This window comes from Somniosus microcephalus, unplaced genomic scaffold (genome assembly GCF_052327205.1).
Source record: "Somniosus microcephalus isolate GS21.2 unplaced genomic scaffold, FLI_Smic_1.0 unresolved_chr2, whole genome shotgun sequence".
NCBI lineage: Eukaryota > Metazoa > Chordata > Chondrichthyes > Squaliformes > Somniosidae > Somniosus > Somniosus microcephalus.
Window position 1 is genome coordinate 28,539,759 of NW_028225180.1, and position 18,441 is coordinate 28,558,199.

Below are 18,441 nucleotides of genomic sequence, written 5' to 3' on the forward strand. Positions count from 1 at the left end.
TCCAGCTGTGAGTGAGTCTGTTCCCTGTCCATCTGTGAGTGAGTCTGTTCCCTGTCCATCTCTGAGAGAGTCTGTTCACTGTCCAGCTGTGAGTGAGTCTGTTCCCTGTCCAGCTGTGAGTGAGTCTGTTCCCTGTCCAGCTGTGAGTGAGCCTGTTCCCTGTCCAGATGTGAGTGAGTCTGTTCCCTGTCCAGCTGTGAGTGAGTCTGTTCCCTGTCCTTCAGTGCGTGAGTCTGTTCCCTGTCCATCTGTGAGTGAGTCTGCTCCCTGTCCAGCTGTGAGTGAGTCTGTTCCCTATCCATCAATGAGTGATTCTGTTCCCTGTCCAGCTGTGAGTGTGTCTGTTCGCTGTCCATTTGTGAGTGAGTCTGCTCCGTGTCCAGCTGTGAGTGAGTCTGTTCCCTGTCCATCTGTGAGTGAGTCTGTTCCCTGTCCATCTCAAGAGAGAGTCTGTTCCCTGTCCAGTTGTGAGTGAGTCTGTTCCCTGTCCATCTGAGAGTGAGTCTGTTCCTTGTCCAGCTGTGAGTGAGTCTGTTCCCTGTCCAGCTGTGAGTGTGTCTGTACCCTGTCCAGCTGTGAGTTAGTCTGTTCCCTGTCCAGCTGTGAGTGAGCCTGTTCCCTGTCCAGATGTGAGTGAGTCTGTTCCCTGTCCAGCTGTGAGTGAGTTTGTTCCCTGTCCATCTGTGAGTGAGTCTATTCCCTGTCTATCTGTGAGTGAGTCTGTTCCCTGTCCAGCTGTGAGTGAGTCTGCTCCCTGTCCAGCTGTGAGTGTGTCTGTTCCCTGTCCAGCTGAGAATGAGTCTTTTCCCTGTCCAGCTGTGAGTGAGCCTGTTCTCTGTCTAGCTGTGAGTGTGTCTGCTCCCAGTCCAGCTGTGAGTGAGTCTGTTCCCTGTCCAGCTGAGAGTCTGTTCCCTTTCCATCTGTGAGTGAGTCTGTTCCCTGTCCATCTGTGAGTTAGTCTGTTCCCTGTCCAGCTGTGAGTGAGTCTGTTCCCTGTCCAGCTGTGAGTGAGTCTGTTCCCTGTCCCTCTGAGAGTGAGTCTGTTCCCTTTCCATCTGTGAGTGAGTCTGTTCCCTGTCAATCTGTGAGTGAGTCTGTTCCCTGTCCATCTATGAGAGAGTCTGTTCCCTGTCCATCTTTGAGTGAATCTGTTCCCTTTCTATCTGAGAGTGAGTCTGTTCCCTGTCCATCTGTGAGTGAGCCTGTTTCCTATCCATCTGTGAGTGAGTCTGCTCCGTGTCCAGCTGTGAGTGAGTCTGTTCCCTGTCCATCTGTGAGTGAGTCTGTTCCCTGTCCATCTCTGAGAGAGTCTGTTCCCTCTCCAGCTGTGAGTGATTCTGTTCTCTCTCCAGCTTTGACTGATTCTGTTCCCTCTCCATCTGTGAGTGAATGTGTTCCCTGTCCAGCTGTGAGAGAGTCTGTTCCCTGTCCAGCTGAGAGTGAGTCTGTTCCCTGTCCATCTGTGAGTGAGTCTGCTCCCTGTCCAGCTGTGAGTGAGTCTGTTCCCTGTCCATCTGTGAGTGAGTCTGTTTACTGTCCATCTGTGAGAGAGTCTGTTCCTGTCCAGCTGTGAGTGAGCCTGTTCCCTGTCCAGCTGTGAGTGAGCCTCTTCCCTGTCCGGATGTGAGTGAGTCTGTTCCCTGTCCAGCTGTGAGTAAGTCTGTTCGCTGTCCATCTGTGCGTGAGTCTGCTCCCTGTCCATCTGTGAGTGAGTCTGCTCCGTGTCCAGCTGTGAGTGAGTCTGTTCCCTGTCCATCTGTGAGTGAGTCTGTTCCCTGTCCATCTCTGAGAGAGTCTGTTCACTGTCCAGCTGTGAGTGAGTCTGTTCCCTGTCCAGCTGTGAGTGAGTCTGTTCCCTGTCCAGCTGTGAGTGAGCCTGTTCCCTGTCCAGATGTGAGTGAGTCTGTTCCCTGTCCAGCTGTGAGTGAGTCTGTTCCCTGTCCTTCAGTGCGTGAGTCTGTTCCCTGTCCATCTGTGAGTGAGTCTGCTCCCTGTCCAGCTGTGAGTGAGTCTGTTCCCTATCCATCAATGAGTGATTCTGTTCCCTGTCCAGCTGTGAGTGTGTCTGTTCGCTGTCCATTTGTGAGTGAGTCTGCTCCGTGTCCAGCTGTGAGTGAGTCTGTTCCCTGTCCATCTGTGAGTGAGTCTGTTCCCTGTCCATCTCAAGAGAGAGTCTGTTCCCTGTCCAGTTGTGAGTGAGTCTGTTCCCTGTCCATCTGAGAGTGAGTCTGTTCCTTGTCCAGCTGTGAGTGAGTCTGTTCCCTGTCCAGCTGTGAGTGTGTCTGTACCCTGTCCAGCTGTGAGTGAGTCTGTTCCCTGTCCAGCTGTGAGTGAGCCTGTTCCCTGTCCAGATGTGAGTGAGTCTGTTCCCTGTCCAGCTGTGAGTGAGTTTGTTCCCTGTCCATCTGTGAGTGAGTCTATTCCCTGTCTATCTGTGAGTGAGTCTGTTCCCTGTCCAGCTGTGAGTGAGTCTGCTCCCTGTCCAGCTGTGAGTGTGTCTGTTCCCTGTCCAGCTGAGAATGAGTCTTTTCCCTGTCCAGCTGTGAGTGAGCCTGTTCTCTGTCTAGCTGTGAGTGTGTCTGCTCCCAGTCCAGCTGTGAGTGAGTCTGCTCCCTGTCCAGCTGTGAGTGAGTCTGTTCGCTGTCCTTCTGAGAGTGAGTCTGTTCCCTGTCCAGCTGTGAGTGAGCCTGTTCCCTGTCCAGCTGTGAGTGAGACTGTTCCCTGCCCAGCTGTGAGTGAGTCTGTTCCCTGTCCAGCTGAGAGTGAGTCTGTTCCCTGTCCATCTGTGAGTGAGTCTGTTCCCTGTCCATCTGTGAGAGAGTCTGTTCCCTGTCCATCTTTGAGTGAATCTGTTCCCTTTCTATCTGAGAGTGAGTCTGTTCCCTGTCCATCTGTGAGTGAGTCTGTTCCCTATCCATCTGTGAGTGAATCTGTTCTCTGTCCAGCTGTGAGTGATTCTGTTCTCTCTCCAGCTGTGACTGATTCTGTTCCCTATCCATCTGTGAGTGAATCTGCTCCCTGTCCAGCTGTGAGAGAGTCTGTTCCCTGTCCAGCTGAGAGTGAGTCTGTTCCCTGTCCATCTTGAGTGAATCTGTTCCCTGTCCATCTGTGAGTGAGTCTGCTCCCTGTCCAGCTGTGAGTGAGTCTGTTCCCTGTCCATCTGTGAGTGAGTCTGTTCCCTGTCCATCTGTGAGAGTGTCTGTTCCTGTCCAGCTGTGAGTGAGTCTGTTCCCTGCCCAGCTGTGAGTGAGTCTGTTCCCTGTCCAGCTGTGAGTGAGTCTGTTCCCTGTCCATCTGTGAGTGAGTCTGTTCCCTGTCCATCTGTGAGTGAGTCTGCTCCCTGTCATGCTGGGAGTGAGTCTGTTCCCTGTCCATTAATGAGTGATTCTGCTTCTTGTCCAGCTGTGAGTGTGTCTGTTCCCTGTCCATCTGTGAGTGAGTCTGCTCCGTGTCCAGCTGTGAGTGAGTCTGTTCCCTGTCCATCTGTGAGTGAGTCTGTTCCCTGTCCATCTCTGAGAGAGTCTGTTCCCTGTCCATCTGAGAGTGAGTCTGTTCCTTGTCCAGCTGTGAGTGAGTCTGTTCCCTGTCCAGCTGTGAGTGTCTCTGTTCCTTGTCCATCTGTGAGTGAGTCTGTTCCCTGTCCAGCTGTGAGTGAGCCTGTTCCCTGTCCAGATGTGAGTGAGTCTGTTCCCTGTCCAGCTTTGAGTGAGTCTGTTCCCTGTCCATCTGTGAGTGAGCCTGTTCCCTGTCTATCTGTGAGTGAGTCTGTTCCCTGTCCAGCTGTGAGTGAGTCTGCTCCCTGTCCAGCTGTGAGTGTGTCTGATCCCTGTCCAGCTGAGAGTGAGTCTCTTCCCTGTCCAGCTGTGAGTGAGTCTGTTCCCTTTCCATCTGTGAGTGAGTCTGTTCCCTGTCATTCTGTGAGTGAGTCTCTTCCCTGTCCAGCTGTGAGTGAGCCTGTTCTCTGTCTAGCTGTGAGTGAGTCTGTTCCCTTTCCATCTGTGAGTGAGTCTGTTCCCTGTCATTCTGTGAGTGAGTCTCTTCCCTGTCCAGCTGTGAGTGAGCCTGTTCCCTGTCCAGCTGTGTGAGTCTGCTCCCTGTCCAGCTGTGAGTGTGTCTGATCCCTGTCCAGCTGAGAGTGAGTCTCTTCCCAGTCCAGATGTGAGTGCGTCTGCTCCCTGTCCAGCTGTGAGTGAGTCTGTTCGCTGTCCTTCTGAGAGTGTGTCTGCTCCCTGTCCAGCTGTGAGTGAGCCTGTTCCCTGTCCAGCTGTGAGTGAGGCTGTTCCCTGCCCAGCTGTGAGTGAGTCTGTTCCATGTCCAGCTGAGAGTGAGTCTGTTCCCTGTCCATCTGTGAGTGAGTCTGTTCCCTCTACAGCAGAGAGTGAGTCTTTTCCCTGTCCAGCTGTGAGTGAGTCTGTTCCCTGTCCAGCTGTGAGTGAGTCTGTTCCCTGTCCCTCTGAGAGTGAGTCTGTTCCCTTTCCATCTGTGAGTGAGTCTGTTCCCTGTCCATCTGTGAGTGAGTCTGTTCCCTGTCCATCTATGAGAGAGTCTGTTCCTGTCCATCTTTGAGTGAATCTGTTCCCTTTCCATCTGAGAGTGAGTCTGTTCCCTGTCCATCTGTGAGTGAGCCTGTTCCCTATCCATCTGTGAGTGAGTCTGCTCCGTGTCCAGCTGTGAGTGAGTCTGTTCCCTGTCCATCTGTGAGTGAGTCTGTTCCCTGTCCATCTCTGAGAGAGTCTGTTCCCTCTCCAGCTGTGAGTGATTCTGTTCTCTCTCCAGCTTTGACTGATTCTGTTCCCTCTCCATCTGTGAGTGAATGTGTTCCCTGTCCAGCTGTGAGAGAGTCTGTTCCCTGTCCAGCTGAGAGTGAGTCTGTTCCCTGTCCATCTGTGAGTGAGTCTGCTCCCTGTCCAGCTGTGAGTGAGTCTGTTCCCTGTCCATCTGTGAGTGAGTCTGTTCCCTGTCCAGCTGTGAGAGAGTCTGTTCCTGTCCAGCTGTGAGTGAGCCTGTTCCCTGTCCAGCTGTGAGTGAGCCTGCTCCCTGTCCAGATGTGAGTGAGTCTGTTCCCTGTCCAGCTGTGAGTAAGTCTGTTCGCTGTCCATCTGTGCGTGAGTCTGCTCCGTGTGCAGCTGTGAGTGAGTCTGCTCCCTGTCCAGCTGTGAGTGGGTCTGTTCCCTGTCCAGCTGTGAGTGAGTCTGTTCCCTGTCCAGCTGTGAGTGAGCCTGTTCCCTGTCCATCTGTGAGTGAGTTTGCTCCCTGTCCAGCTGTGAGTGAGTCTGTTCCCTATCCATCAATGAGTGATTCTGTTCCCTGTCCAGCTGTGAGTGTGTCTGTTCCCTGTCCATTTGTGAGTGAGTCTGCTCCGTGTCCAGCTGTGAGTGAGTCTGTTCCCTGTCCATCTGTGAGTGAGTCTGTTCCCTGTCCATCTCTGAGAGAGTCTGTTCCCTGTCCAGCTGTGAGTGAGTCTGTTCCCTGTCTATCTGTGAGTGAGTCTGTTCCCTGTCCATCTCTCAGTGAGTCTATTCCCTGTCTATCTGTGAGTGAGTTTGTTCCCTGTCCAGCTGTGAGTGAGTCTGCTCCCTGTCCAGCTGTGAGTGTGTCTGTTCCCTGTCCAGCTGAGAGTGAGTCTTTTCCCTGTCCAGCTGTGAGTGAGCCTGTTCTCTGTCTAGCTGTGAGTGAGTCAGCTCCCAGTCCAGCTGTGAGTGAGTCTGCTCCCTGTTCAGCTGTGAGTGAGTCTGTTCGCTGTCCTTCTGAGAGTGAGTCTGTTCCCTGTCCTGCTGTGAGTGAGCCTGTTCCCTGTCCAGCTGTGAGTGAGACTGTTCCCTGACCAGCTGTGGGTGAGTCTGTTCCCTGTCCAGCTGAGAGTGAGTCTGTTCCCTGTCCATCTGTGAGTGAGTCTGTTCCCTGTCCATCTGTGAGTGAGTCTGTTCCCTGTCCATCTGTGAGAGAGTCTGTTCCCTGTCCATCTTTGAGTGAATCTGTTCCCTTTCTATCTGAGAGTGAGTCTGTTCCCTGTCCATCTGTGAGTGAGTCTGTTCCCTATCCATCTGTGAGTGAATCTGTTCTCTGTCCAGCTGTGAGTGATTCTGTTCTCTCTCCAGCTGTGACTGATTCTGTTCCCTATCCATCTGTGAGTGAATCTGTTCCCTGTCCAGCTGTGAGAGAGTTTGTTCCCTGTCCAGCTGAGAGTGAGTCTGTTCCCTGTCCATCTTTGAGTGAATCTGTTCCCTGTCCATCTGAGAGTGAGTCTGTTCCCTGTCCAGCTGGGAGTGAGTCTGTTCCCTGTCCATCTGTGAGTGAGTCTGCTCCCTGTCCAGCTGTGAGTGAGTCTGTTCCCTGTCCATCTGTGAGTGAGTCTGTTCCCTGTCCATCTGTGAGAGAGTCTGTTCCTGTCCAGCTGTGAGTGAGTCTGTTCCCTGCCCAGCTGTGAGTGAGTCTGTTCCCTGTCCAGCTGTGAGTGAGTCTGTACTTGTCCAGCTGTGAGTGAGTCTGTTCCCTGTCCAGCTGTGAGTGTGTCTGTTCCTGTCCAGCTGTGAGTGAGTCTGTTCCCTGTCCAGCTGTGAGTGAGCCTGTTCCCTGTCCAGCTGTGAGTGAGTCTGTTCCCTGTCCATCTGTGAGAGAGTCTGTTCCTGTCCAGTTGTGAGTGAGTCTGTTCCCTGTCCAGCTGTGTGTGCGTCTGTTCCCTGTCCAGCTGTGAGTGAGTCTGTTCCTTGTCCAGCTGTGAGTGAGTCTGTTCCCTGTCCAGCTGTGAGTGTGTCTGTTCCTGTCCAGCTGTGAGTGACTCTGTTCCCTGTCCAGCTGTGAGTGAGCCTGTTCCCTGTCCCGCTGAGTGAGTCTGTTCCCTGTCCAGCTGTGAGTGAGTCTGTTTCCTGTCCATCTGTGAGTGAGTCTGTTCCCTGTCCATCTGTGAGTGAGTCTGTTCCCTGTCCATCTGTGAGTGAGTCTGCTCCCTGTCCAGCTAGGAGTGAGACTGTTCCCTGTCCATCTGTGAGTGATTCTGCTCCCTGTCCAGCTGTGACTGAGTCTGTTCCCTGTCCATCTGTGAGTGAGTCTGTTCCTTGTCCAGCTGTGAGTGATTCTGTTCCCTGTCCAGCTGTGAATGAGCCTGTTCCCTGTCCAGCTGTGAGTGAGTCTGTACCCTGTCCAGCTGAGAGTGAGTCTGTTCCCTTTCCATCTGTGCGTGAGTCTGTTCCCTGTCATTCTGTGAGTGAGTCTCTTCCCTGTGCAGCTGTGAGTGAGCCTGTTCTCTGTCCAGCTGTGAGTGAGTCTGCTCCCTGTCTAGCTGTGAGTGATTCTGCTCCCTTTCCAGCTGTGAGTGAGTCTGTTCCCTGTCCTTCTGAGAGTGAGTCTGTTCCCTGTCCAGCTGTGAGTGAGCCTGTTCCCTGTCCAGCTGTGAGTGAGACTGTTCCCTGTTCAGCTGTGAATGAGTCTGTTCCTTGTCCAGCTGAGAGTGAGTCTGTTCCCTGTCCATCTGTGAGTGAGTCTGTTCCCTGTCCATCTGTGAGAGAGTCTGTTCCCTGTCCAGCTGTGAGTGAGTTTGTTCCCTGTCCAGCTGTGAGTGAGTCTGTTCCCTGTCCATCTGAGAGTGAGTTTGTTCCTGGTCCAGCTATGAGTGAGTCTGTTCCCTGTCCAGCTGTGAGTGTGTCTGTTCCCTGTCCAGCTGTGAGTGAGTCTGTTCCCTGTCCAGCTGTGAGTGAGCCTGCTCCCTGTCCAGCTGTGTGTGAGTCTGTTCCCTGTCCAGCTGTGAGTGAGTCTGTTCCCTGTCCATCTGTGAGTGAGTCTGTTCCCTGTCCATCTGTGAGTGAGTCTGTTCCCTGTCCAGCTCTGAGTGAGTCTGCTCCCTGTCCAGCTGTGAGTGAGGCTGTTCCCTGTCCAGCTGAGACTGAGTCTGTTCCCTGTCCAGCTGTGAGTGAGTCTGTTCCCTTTCCATCTGTGAGTGAGTCTGTTCCCTGACATTCTGTGAGTGAGTCTCTTCCCTGTCCAGCTGTGAGTGATCCTGTTCCCTGTCCATCTTTGAGTGAATCTGTTCCCTGTCCATCTGAGAGTCTGTTCCCTGTCCAGCTGGGAGTGAGTCTGTTACCTGTCCATCTGTGAGTGATTCTGCTCCCTGTCCAGCTGTGAGTGAGTCTGTTCCCTGTCCATTTGTGAGTGAGTCTGCTCCCTGTCCAGCTGGGAGTGAATCTGTTCCCTGTCCAGCTGTGAGAGAGTCTGTTCACTGTCCAGCTGAGAGTGAATCTGTTCCCTGTCCATCTTTGAGTGAATCTGTTCCCTGTCCATCTGAGAGTGAGTCTGTTCCCTGTCCAGCTGTGAGTGAGACTGTTCCCTGTCCATCTGTGAGTGTGTCTGTTCCCTGTCCATCTGTGAGTGAGTCTGTTCCGTGTCCATCTGTGAGTGAGTCTGCTCCCTGTCCAGCTGGGAGTGAGTCTGTTCTCTGTCCATCTGTGAGTGATTCTGCTCCCTGTCCAGCTGTGAGTGAGTCTGTTCCCTGTCCATCTGTGAGTGAGTCTGCTCCCTGTCCAGCTGTGAGCGAGTCTGTTCCCTGTCCAGCTGTGAGTGAGTCTGTTCCCTGTCCATCTGAGAGTGAGTCTATTCCTTGTCCAGCTGTGAGTTAGTCTGTTCCCTGTCCAGCTGTGAGTGTGTCTGTTCCCTGTCCAGCTGTGAGTGAGTCTGTTCCCTGTCCAGTTGTGAGTGAGCCTGTTCCCTGTCCAGCTGTGAGTGAGTCTATTCCCTGTCCAGCTGTGAGTGAGTCTGTTCCCTGTCCAGCTGTGAGTGAGTCTGTTCTCTGTCCAGCTGTGAGTGAGTCTGTTCCCTGTCCATCTGTGAGTGAGTCTGTTCCCTGTCCATCTGTGAGTGAGTCTGTTCCCTGTCCATCTGTGAGTGAGTCTGCTCCCTGTCCAGCTGGGAGTGAGTCTGTTCCCTGCCCATCTGTGGGTGATTCTGCTCCCTGTCCAGCTGTGAGTGAGTCTGTTCCCTGTCCATCTGTGAGTGAGTCTGCTCCCTGTCCAGCTGTGAGTGAGTCTGTTCCCTGTCCATCTGTGAGTGAGTCTGTTCCCTGTCCATCTGTGAGAGAGTCTGTTCCCTGTCCAGCTGTGAGTGAGTCTGTTCCCTGTCCAGGTGTGAGTGCGTCTGTTCCCTGTCCAGCTGTGCATGAGTCTGTTCCCTGTCCATCTGAGAGTGAGTCTGTTCCTTGTCCAGCTGTGAGTGAGTCTGTTCCCTGTCCAGCTGTGAGTGTGTCTGTTCCCTGTCCATCTGTGAGTGAGTCTGTTCCCTGTCCAGCTGTGAGTGAGTCTGTTCCCTGTCCAGCTGTGAGTGAGTCTGTTCCCTGTCCATCTGTGAGTGAGACTGTTCCCTGTCCATCTGTGTGTGAGTCTGTTCCCTGTCCATCTGTGAGTGAGTCTGTTCCCTGTCCATCTGTGAGTGAGTCTGTTCCCTGTCCAGCTGTGAGTGAGTCTGCTCCCTGTCCAGCTGTGAGTGAGGCTGTTCCCTGTCCAGCTGAGAGTGAGTCTGTTCCCTGTCCAGCTGTGAGTGAGACTGTTCCCTTTCCATCTGTGAGTGAGTCTGTTCCCTGACATTCTGTGAGTGAGTCTCTTCCCTGTCCAGCTGTGAGTGATCCTGTTCCCTGTCCATCTTTGAGAGAATCTGTTCCCTGTCCATCTGAGAGTGAGTCTGTTCCCTGTCCAGCTGGGAGTGAGTCTGTTACCTGTCCATCTGTGAGTGATTCTGCTCCCTGTCCAGCTGTGAGTGAGTCTGTTCCCTGTCCATTTGTGAGAGGGTCTGCTCCCTGTCCAGCTGGGAGTGAATCTGTTCCCTGTCCAGCTGTGAGAGAGTCTGTTCACTGTCCAGCTGAGAGTGAGTCTGTTCCCTGTCCATCTTTGAGTGAATCTGTTCCCTGTCCATCTGAGAGTGAGTCTGTTCCCTTTCCAGCTGTGAGTGAGTCTGTTCGCTGTCCTTCTGAGAGTGAGTCTGTTACCTGTCCATCTGTGAGTGATTCTGCTCCCTGTCCAGCTGTGAGTGAGTCTGTTCCCTGTCCATTTGTGAGTGAGTCTGCTCCCTGTCCAGCTGGGAGTGAATCTGTTCCCTGTCCAGCTGTGAGAGAGTCTGTTCACTGTCCAGCTGAGAGTGAATCTGTTCCCTGTCCATCTTAGATGGACAGGGAACAGACTCACTCTCAGATGGACAGGGAACAGATTCACTCAGAGAGTGAGTCTGTTCCCTGTCCAGCTGTGAGTGAGACTGTTCCCTGTCCATCTGTGAGTGTGTCTGTTCCCTGTCCATCTGTGAGTGAGTCTGTTCCCTGTCCATCTGTGAGTGAGTCTGCTCCCTGTCCAGCTGGGAGTGAGTCTGTTCTCTGTCCATCTGTGAGTGATTCTGCTCCCTGTCCAGCTGTGAGTGAGTCTGTTCCCTGTCCATCTGTGAGTGAGTCTGCTCCCTGTCCAGCTGTGAGCGAGTCTGTTCCCTGTCCAGCTGTGAGTGAGTCTGTTCCCTGTCCAGCTGTGAGTGAGTCTGCTCCCTGTCCAGCTGTGAGTGAGGCTGTTCCCTGTCCAGCTGAGAGTGAGTCTGTTCCCTGTCCAGCTGTGAGTGAGACTGTTCCCTTTCCATCTGTGAGTGAGTCTGTTCCCTGACATTCTGTGAGTGAGTCTGTTCCCTGTCCAGCTGTGAGTGAGACTGTTCCCTGTCCATCTGTGAGTGTGTCTGTTCCCTGTCCATCTGTGAGTGAGTCTGTTCCCTGTCCATCTGTGAGTGAGTCTGCTCCCTGTCCAGCTGGGAGTGAGTCTGTTCTCTGTCCATCTGTGAGTGATTCTGCTCCCTGTCCATCTGTGAGTGAGTCTGTTCCCTGTCCAGCTGTGAGTGAGTCTGTTCCTTGTCCAGCTGTGAGTGAGTCTGTTCCCTGTCCAGCTGTGAGTGTGTCTGTTCCTGTCCAGCTGTGAGTGAGTCTGTTCCCTGTCCAGCTGTGAGTGAGCCTGTTCCCTGTCCAGCTGAGTGAGTCTGTTCCCTGTCCAGCTGTGAGTGAGTCTGTTCCCTGTCCATCTGTGAGTGAGTCTGTTCCCTGTCCATCTGTGAGTGAGTCTGTTCCCTGTCCATCTGTGAGTGAGTCTGCTCCCTGTCCAGCTAGGAGTGAGTCTGTACCCTGTCCAGCTGTGAGTGTGTCTGTTCCCTGTCCATCTGTGAGTGAGTCTGCTCCCTGTCCAGCTGTGAGTGAGTCTGTTCCCTGTCCAGCTGAGAGTGAGACTGTTCCCTTTCCATCTGTGCGTGAGTCTGTTCCCTGTCATTCTGTGAGTGAGTCTCTTCCCTGTGCAGCTGTGAGTGAGCCTGTTCTCTGTCCAGCTGTGAGTGAGTCTGCTCCCTGTCTAGCTGTGAGTGATTCTGCTCCCTTTCCAGCTGTGAGTGAGTCTGTTCGCTGTCCTTCTGAGAGTGAGTCTGTTCCCTGTCCAGCTGTGAGTGAGCCTGTTCCCTGTCCAGCTGTGAGTGAGACTGTTCCCTGCCCAGCTGTGAGTGAGTCTGTTCCCTGTCCAGCTGAGAGTGAGTCTGTTCCCTGTCCATCTGTGAGTGAGTCTGTTCCCTGTCCATCTGTGAGAGTGTCTGTTCCCTGTCCAGCTGTGAGTGAGTCTGTTCCCTGTCCAGCTGTGAGTGAGTCTGTTCCCTGTCCATCTGAGAGTGAGTCTGTTCCTGGTCCAGCTATGAGTGAGTCTGTTCCCTGTCCAGCTTTGAGTGTGTCTGTTCCCTGTCCAGCTGTGAGTGAGTCTGTTCCCTGTCCAGCTGTGAGTGAGCCTGTTCCCTGTCCAGCTGTGTGTGAGTCTGTTCCCTGTCCAGCTGTGAGTGAGTCTGTTCCCTGTCCATCTGTGAGTGAGTCTGTTCCCTGTCCATCTGTGAGTGAGTCTGTTCCCTGTCCATCTGTGAGTGAATCTGTTCCCTGTCCATCTGTGAGTGAGTCTGTTCCCTGTCCAGCTGTGAGTGAGTCTGCTCCCTGTCCAGCTGTGAGTGAGGCTGTTCCCTGTCCAGCTGAGAGTGAGTCTGTTCCCTGTCCAGCTGTGAGTGAGACTGTTCCCTTTCCATCTGTGAGTGAGTCTGTTCCCTGACATTGTGTGAGTGAGTCTCTTCCCTGTCCAGCTGTGAGTGATCCTGTTCCCTGTCCATCTTTGAGTGAATCTGTTCCCTGTCCATCTGAGAGTGAGTCTGTTCCCTGTCCAGCTGGGAGTGAGTCTGTTACCTGTCCATCTGTGAGTGATTCTGCTCCCTGTCCAGCTGTGAGTGAGTCTGTTCCCTGTCGATTTGTGAGTGAGTCTGCTACCTGTCCAGCTGGGAGTGAATCTGTTCCCTGTCCAGCTGTGAGAGAGTCTGTTCACTGTCCAGCTGAGAGTGAGTCTGTTCCCTGTCCATCTTTGAGTGAATCTGTTCCCTGTCCATCTGAGAGTGAGTCTGTTCCCTTTCCAGCTGTGAGTGAGTCTGTTCCCTGTCCATCTGTGAGTGTGTCTGTTCCCTGTCCATCTGTGAGTGAGTCTGTTCCCTGTCCATCTGTGAGTGAGTCTGTTCCCTGTCCAGCTGTGAGTGAGTCTGTTCCTTGTCCAGCTGTGAGTGAGTCCTTTCCCTGTCCAGCTGTGAGTGTGTCTGTTCCTGTCCAGCTGTGAGTGAGTCTGTTCCCTGTCCAGCTGTGAGTGAGCCTGTTCCCTGTCCAGCTGTGAGTGAGTCTGTTCCCTTTCCAGCTGTGAGTGAGTCTGTTCGCTGTCCTTCTGAGAGTGAGTCTGTTACCTGTCCATCTGTGAGTGATTCTGCTCCCTGTCCAGCTGTGAGTGAGTCTGTTCCCTGTCCATTTGTGAGTGAGTCTGCTCCCTGTCCAGCTGGGAGTGAATCTGTTCCCTGTCCAGCTGTGAGAGAGTCTGTTCACTGTCCAGCTGAGAGTGAATCTGTTCCCTGTCCATCTTAGATGGACAGGGAACAGACTCACTCTCAGATGGACAGGGAACAGATTCACTCAGAGAGTGAGTCTGTTCCCTGTCCAGCTGTGAGTGAGACTGTTCCCTGTCCATCTGTGAGTGTGTCTGTTCCCTGTCCATCTGTGAGTGAGTCTGTTCCCTGTCCATCTGTGAGTGAGTCTGCTCCCTGTCCAGCTGGGAGTGAGTCTGTTCTCTGTCCATCTGTGAGTGATTCTGCTCCCTGTCCAGCTGTGAGTGAGTCTGTTCCCTGTCCATCTGTGAGTGAGTCTGCTCCCTGTCCAGCTGTGAGCGAGTCTGTTCCCTGTCCAGCTGTGAGTGAGTCTGTTCCCTGTCCAGCTGTGAGTGAGTCTGCTCCCTGTCCAGCTGTGAGTGAGGCTGTTCCCTGTCCAGCTGAGAGTGAGTCTGTTCCCTGTCCAGCTGTGAGTGAGCCTGTTCCCTGTCCAGCTGTGAGTGAGACTGTTCCCTGCCCAGCTGTGAGTGAGTCTGTTCCCTGTCCAGCTGAGAGTGAGTCTGTTCCCTGTCCATCTGTGAGTGAGTCTGTTCCCTGTCCATCTGTGAGAGTGTCTGTTCCCTGTCCAGCTGTGAGTGAGTCTGTTCCCTGTCCAGCTGTGAGTGAGTCTGTTCCCTGTCCATCTGAGAGTGAGTCTGTTCCTGGTCCAGCTATGAGTGAGTCTGTTCCCTGTCCAGCTTTGAGTGTGTCTGTTCCCTGTCCAGCTGTGAGTGAGTCTGTTCCCTGTCCAGCTGTGAGTGAGCCTGTTCCCTGTCCAGCTGTGTGTGAGTCTGTTCCCTGTCCAGCTGTGAGTGAGTCTGTTCCCTGTCCATCTGTGAGTGAGTCTGTTCCCTGTCCATCTGTGAGTGAGTCTGTTCCCTGTCCATCTGTGAGTGAATCTGTTCCCTGTCCATCTGTGAGTGAGTCTGTTCCCTGTCCAGCTGTGAGTGAGTCTGCTCCCTGTCCAGCTGTGAGTGAGGCTGTTCCCTGTCCAGCTGAGAGTGAGTCTGTTCCCTGTCCAGCTGTGAGTGAGACTGTTCCCTTTCCATCTGTGAGTGAGTCTGTTCCCTGACATTGTGTGAGTGAGTCTCTTCCCTGTCCAGCTGTGAGTGATCCTGTTCCCTGTCCATCTTTGAGTGAATCTGTTCCCTGTCCATCTGAGAGTGAGTCTGTTCCCTGTCCAGCTGGGAGTGAGTCTGTTACCTGTCCATCTGTGAGTGATTCTGCTCCCTGTCCAGCTGTGAGTGAGTCTGTTCCCTGTCGATTTGTGAGTGAGTCTGCTACCTGTCCAGCTGGGAGTGAATCTGTTCCCTGTCCAGCTGTGAGAGAGTCTGTTCACTGTCCAGCTGAGAGTGAGTCTGTTCCCTGTCCATCTTTGAGTGAATCTGTTCCCTGTCCATCTGAGAGTGAGTCTGTTCCCTTTCCAGCTGTGAGTGAGTCTGTTCCCTGTCCATCTGTGAGTGTGTCTGTTCCCTGTCCATCTGTGAGTGAGTCTGTTCCCTGTCCATCTGTGAGTGAGTCTGTTCCCTGTCCAGCTGTGAGTGAGTCTGTTCCTTGTCCAGCTGTGAGTGAGTCCTTTCCCTGTCCAGCTGTGAGTGTGTCTGTTCCTGTCCAGCTGTGAGTGAGTCTGTTCCCTGTCCAGCTGTGAGTGAGCCTGTTCCCTGTCCAGCTGTGAGTGAGTCTGTTCCCTTTCCAGCTGTGAGTGAGTCTGTTCGCTGTCCTTCTGAGAGTGAGTCTGTTACCTGTCCATCTGTGAGTGATTCTGCTCCCTGTCCAGCTGTGAGTGAGTCTGTTCCCTGTCCATTTGTGAGTGAGTCTGCTCCCTGTCCAGCTGGGAGTGAATCTGTTCCCTGTCCAGCTGTGAGAGAGTCTGTTCACTGTCCAGCTGAGAGTGAATCTGTTCCCTGTCCATCTTAGATGGACAGGGAACAGACTCACTCTCAGATGGACAGGGAACAGATTCACTCAGAGAGTGAGTCTGTTCCCTGTCCAGCTGTGAGTGAGACTGTTCCCTGTCCATCTGTGAGTGTGTCTGTTCCCTGTCCATCTGTGAGTGAGTCTGTTCCCTGTCCATCTGTGAGTGAGTCTGCTCCCTGTCCAGCTGGGAGTGAGTCTGTTCTCTGTCCATCTGTGAGTGATTCTGCTCCCTGTCCAGCTGTGAGTGAGTCTGTTCCCTGTCCATCTGTGAGTGAGTCTGCTCCCTGTCCAGCTGTGAGCGAGTCTGTTCCCTGTCCAGCTGTGAGTGAGTCTGTTCCCTGTCCAGCTGTGAGTGAGTCTGCTCCCTGTCCAGCTGTGAGTGAGGCTGTTCCCTGTCCAGCTGAGAGTGAGTCTGTTCCCTGTCCAGCTGTGAGTGAGACTGTTCCCTTTCCATCTGTGAGTGAGTCTGTTCCCTGACATTCTGTGAGTGAGTCTGTTCCCTGTCCAGCTGTGAGTGAGACTGTTCCCTGTCCATCTGTGAGTGTGTCTGTTCCCTGTCCATCTGTGAGTGAGTCTGTTCCCTGTCCATCTGTGAGTGAGTCTGCTCCCTGTCCAGCTGGGAGTGAGTCTGTTCTCTGTCCATCTGTGAGTGATTCTGCTCCCTGTCCATCTGTGAGTGAGTCTGTTCCCTGTCCAGCTGTGAGTGAGTCTGTTCCTTGTCCAGCTGTGAGTGAGTCTGTTCCCTGTCCAGCTGTGAGTGTGTCTGTTCCTGTCCAGCTGTGAGTGAGTCTGTTCCCTGTCCAGCTGTGAGTGAGCCTGTTCCCTGTCCAGCTGAGTGAGTCTGTTCCCTGTCCAGCTGTGAGTGAGTCTGTTCCCTGTCCATCTGTGAGTGAGTCTGTTCCCTGTCCATCTGTGAGTGAGTCTGTTCCCTGTCCATCTGTGAGTGAGTCTGCTCCCTGTCCAGCTAGGAGTGAGTCTGTACCCTGTCCAGCTGTGAGTGTGTCTGTTCCCTGTCCATCTGTGAGTGAGTCTGCTCCCTGTCCAGCTGTGAGTGAGTCTGTTCCCTGTCCAGCTGAGAGTGAGACTGTTCCCTTTCCATCTGTGCGTGAGTCTGTTCCCTGTCATTCTGTGAGTGAGTCTCTTCCCTGTGCAGCTGTGAGTGAGCCTGTTCTCTGTCCAGCTGTGAGTGAGTCTGCTCCCTGTCTAGCTGTGAGTGATTCTGCTCCCTTTCCAGCTGTGAGTGAGTCTGTTCGCTGTCCTTCTGAGAGTGAGTCTGTTCCCTGTCCAGCTGTGAGTGAGCCTGTTCCCTGTCCAGCTGTGAGTGAGACTGTTCCCTGCCCAGCTGTGAGTGAGTCTGTTCCCTGTCCAGCTGAGAGTGAGTCTGTTCCCTGTCCATCTGTGCGTGAGTCTGTTCCCTGTCCATCTGTGAGAGTGTCTGTTCCCTGTCCAGCTGTGAGTGAGTCTGTTCCCTGTCCAGCTGTGAGTGAGTCTGTTCCCTGTCCATCTGAGAGTGAGTCTGTTCCTGGTCCAGCTATGAGTGAGTCTGTTCCCTGTCCAGCTTTGAGTGTGTCTGTTCCCTGTCCAGCTGTGAGTGAGTCTGTTCCCTGTCCAGCTGTGAGTGAGCCTGTTCCCTGTCCAGCTGTGTGTGAGTCTGTTCCCTGTCCAGCTGTGAGTGAGTCTGTTCCCTGTCCATCTGTGAGTGAGTCTGTTCCCTGTCCATCTGTGAGTGAGTCTGTTCCCTGTCCATCTGTGAGTGAATCTGTTCCCTGTCCATCTGTGAGTGAGTCTGTTCCCTGTCCAGCTGTGAGTGAGTCTGCTCCCTGTCCAGCTGTGAGTGAGGCTGTTCCCTGTCCAGCTGAGAGTGAGTCTGTTCCCTGTCCAGCTGTGAGTGAGACTGTTCCCTTTCCATCTGTGAGTGAGTCTGTTCCCTGACATTGTGTGAGTGAGTCTCTTCCCTGTCCAGCTGTGAGTGATCCTGTTCCCTGTCCATCTTTGAGTGAATCTGTTCCCTGTCCATCTGAGAGTGAGTCTGTTCCCTGTCCAGCTGGGAGTGAGTCTGTTACCTGTCCATCTGTGAGTGATTCTGCTCCCTGTCCAGCTGTGAGTGAGTCTGTTCCCTGTCGATTTGTGAGTGAGTCTGCTACCTGTCCAGCTGGGAGTGAATCTGTTCCCTGTCCAGCTGTGAGAGAGTCTGTTCACTGTCCAGCTGAGAGTGAGTCTGTTCCCTGTCCATCTTTGAGTGAATCTGTTCCCTGTCCATCTGAGAGTGAGTCTGTTCCCTTTCCAGCTGTGAGTGAGTCTGTTCCCTGTCCATCTGTGAGTGTGTCTGTTCCCTGTCCATCTGTGAGTGAGTCTGTTCCCTGTCCATCTGTGAGTGAGTCTGTTCCCTGTCCAGCTGTGAGTGAGTCTGTTCCTTGTCCAGCTGTGAGTGAGTCCTTTCCCTGTCCAGCTGTGAGTGTGTCTGTTCCTGTCCAGCTGTGAGTGAGTCTGTTCCCTGTCCAGCTGTGAGTGAGCCTGTTCCTGTCCAGCTGTGAGTGAGTCTGTTCCCTGTCCATCTGTGAGAGAGTCTGTTCCTGTCCAGTTGTGAGTGAGTCTGTTCCCTGTCCAGCTGTGAGTGAGTCTGTTCCCTGTCCAGCTGTGAGTGAGTCTGTTCCTTGTCCAGCTGTGAGTGAGTCTGTTCCCTGTCCAGCTGTGAGTGTGTCTGTTCCTGTCCAGCTGTGAGTGAGTCTGTTCCCTGTCCAGCTTTGAGTGAGCCTGTTCCCTGTCCAGCTGAGTGAGTCTGTTCCCTGTCCAGCTGTGAGTGAGTCTGTTCCCTGTCCATCTGTGAGTGAGTCTGTTCCCTGTCCATCTGTGAGTGAGTCTGTTCCCTGTCCATCTGTGAGTGAGTCTGCTCCCTGTCCAGCTAGGAGTGAGACTGTTCCCTGTCCATCTATGAGTGAGTCTGTTCCCTGTCCAGCTGTGAGTGAGTCTGTTCCCTGTCCATCTGTGAGTGAGTCTTTTCCCTGTCCATCTGTGAGAGTGTCTGTTCCCTCTCCAGTTGTGAGTGAGTCTGTTCCCTGTCCAGCTGTGAGTGAGTCTGTTCCTTGTCCAGCTGTGAGTGAGTCTGTTCCCTGTCTAGCTGTGAGTGTGTCTGTTCTCTGTCCAGCTGTGAGTGAGTCTGTTCCCTGTCCAGCTGTGAGTGAGCCTGTTCCCTGTCCAGCTGTGAGTGAGTCTGTACCCTGTCCAGCTGTGAGTGTGTCTGTTCCCTGTCCATCTGTGAGTGAGTCTGTTCCCTGTCCAGCTGAGAGTGAGTCTGTTCCCTTTCCATCTGTGCGTGAGTCTGTTCCCTGTCATTCTGTGAGTGAGTCTCTTCCCTGTGCAGCTGTGAGTGAGCCTGTTCTCTGTCCAGCTGTGAGTGAGTCTGCTCCCTGTCTAGCTGTGAGTGATTCTGCTCCCTTTCCAGCTGTGAGTGAGTCTGTTCGCTGTCCTTCTGAGAGTGAGTCTGTTCCCTTGTCCAGCTGTGAGTGAGCCTGTTCCCTGTCCAGCTGTGAGTGAGACTGTTCCCTGCCCAGCTGTGAGTGAGTCTGTTCCCTGTCCAGCTGAGAGTGAGACTGTTCCCTGTCCATC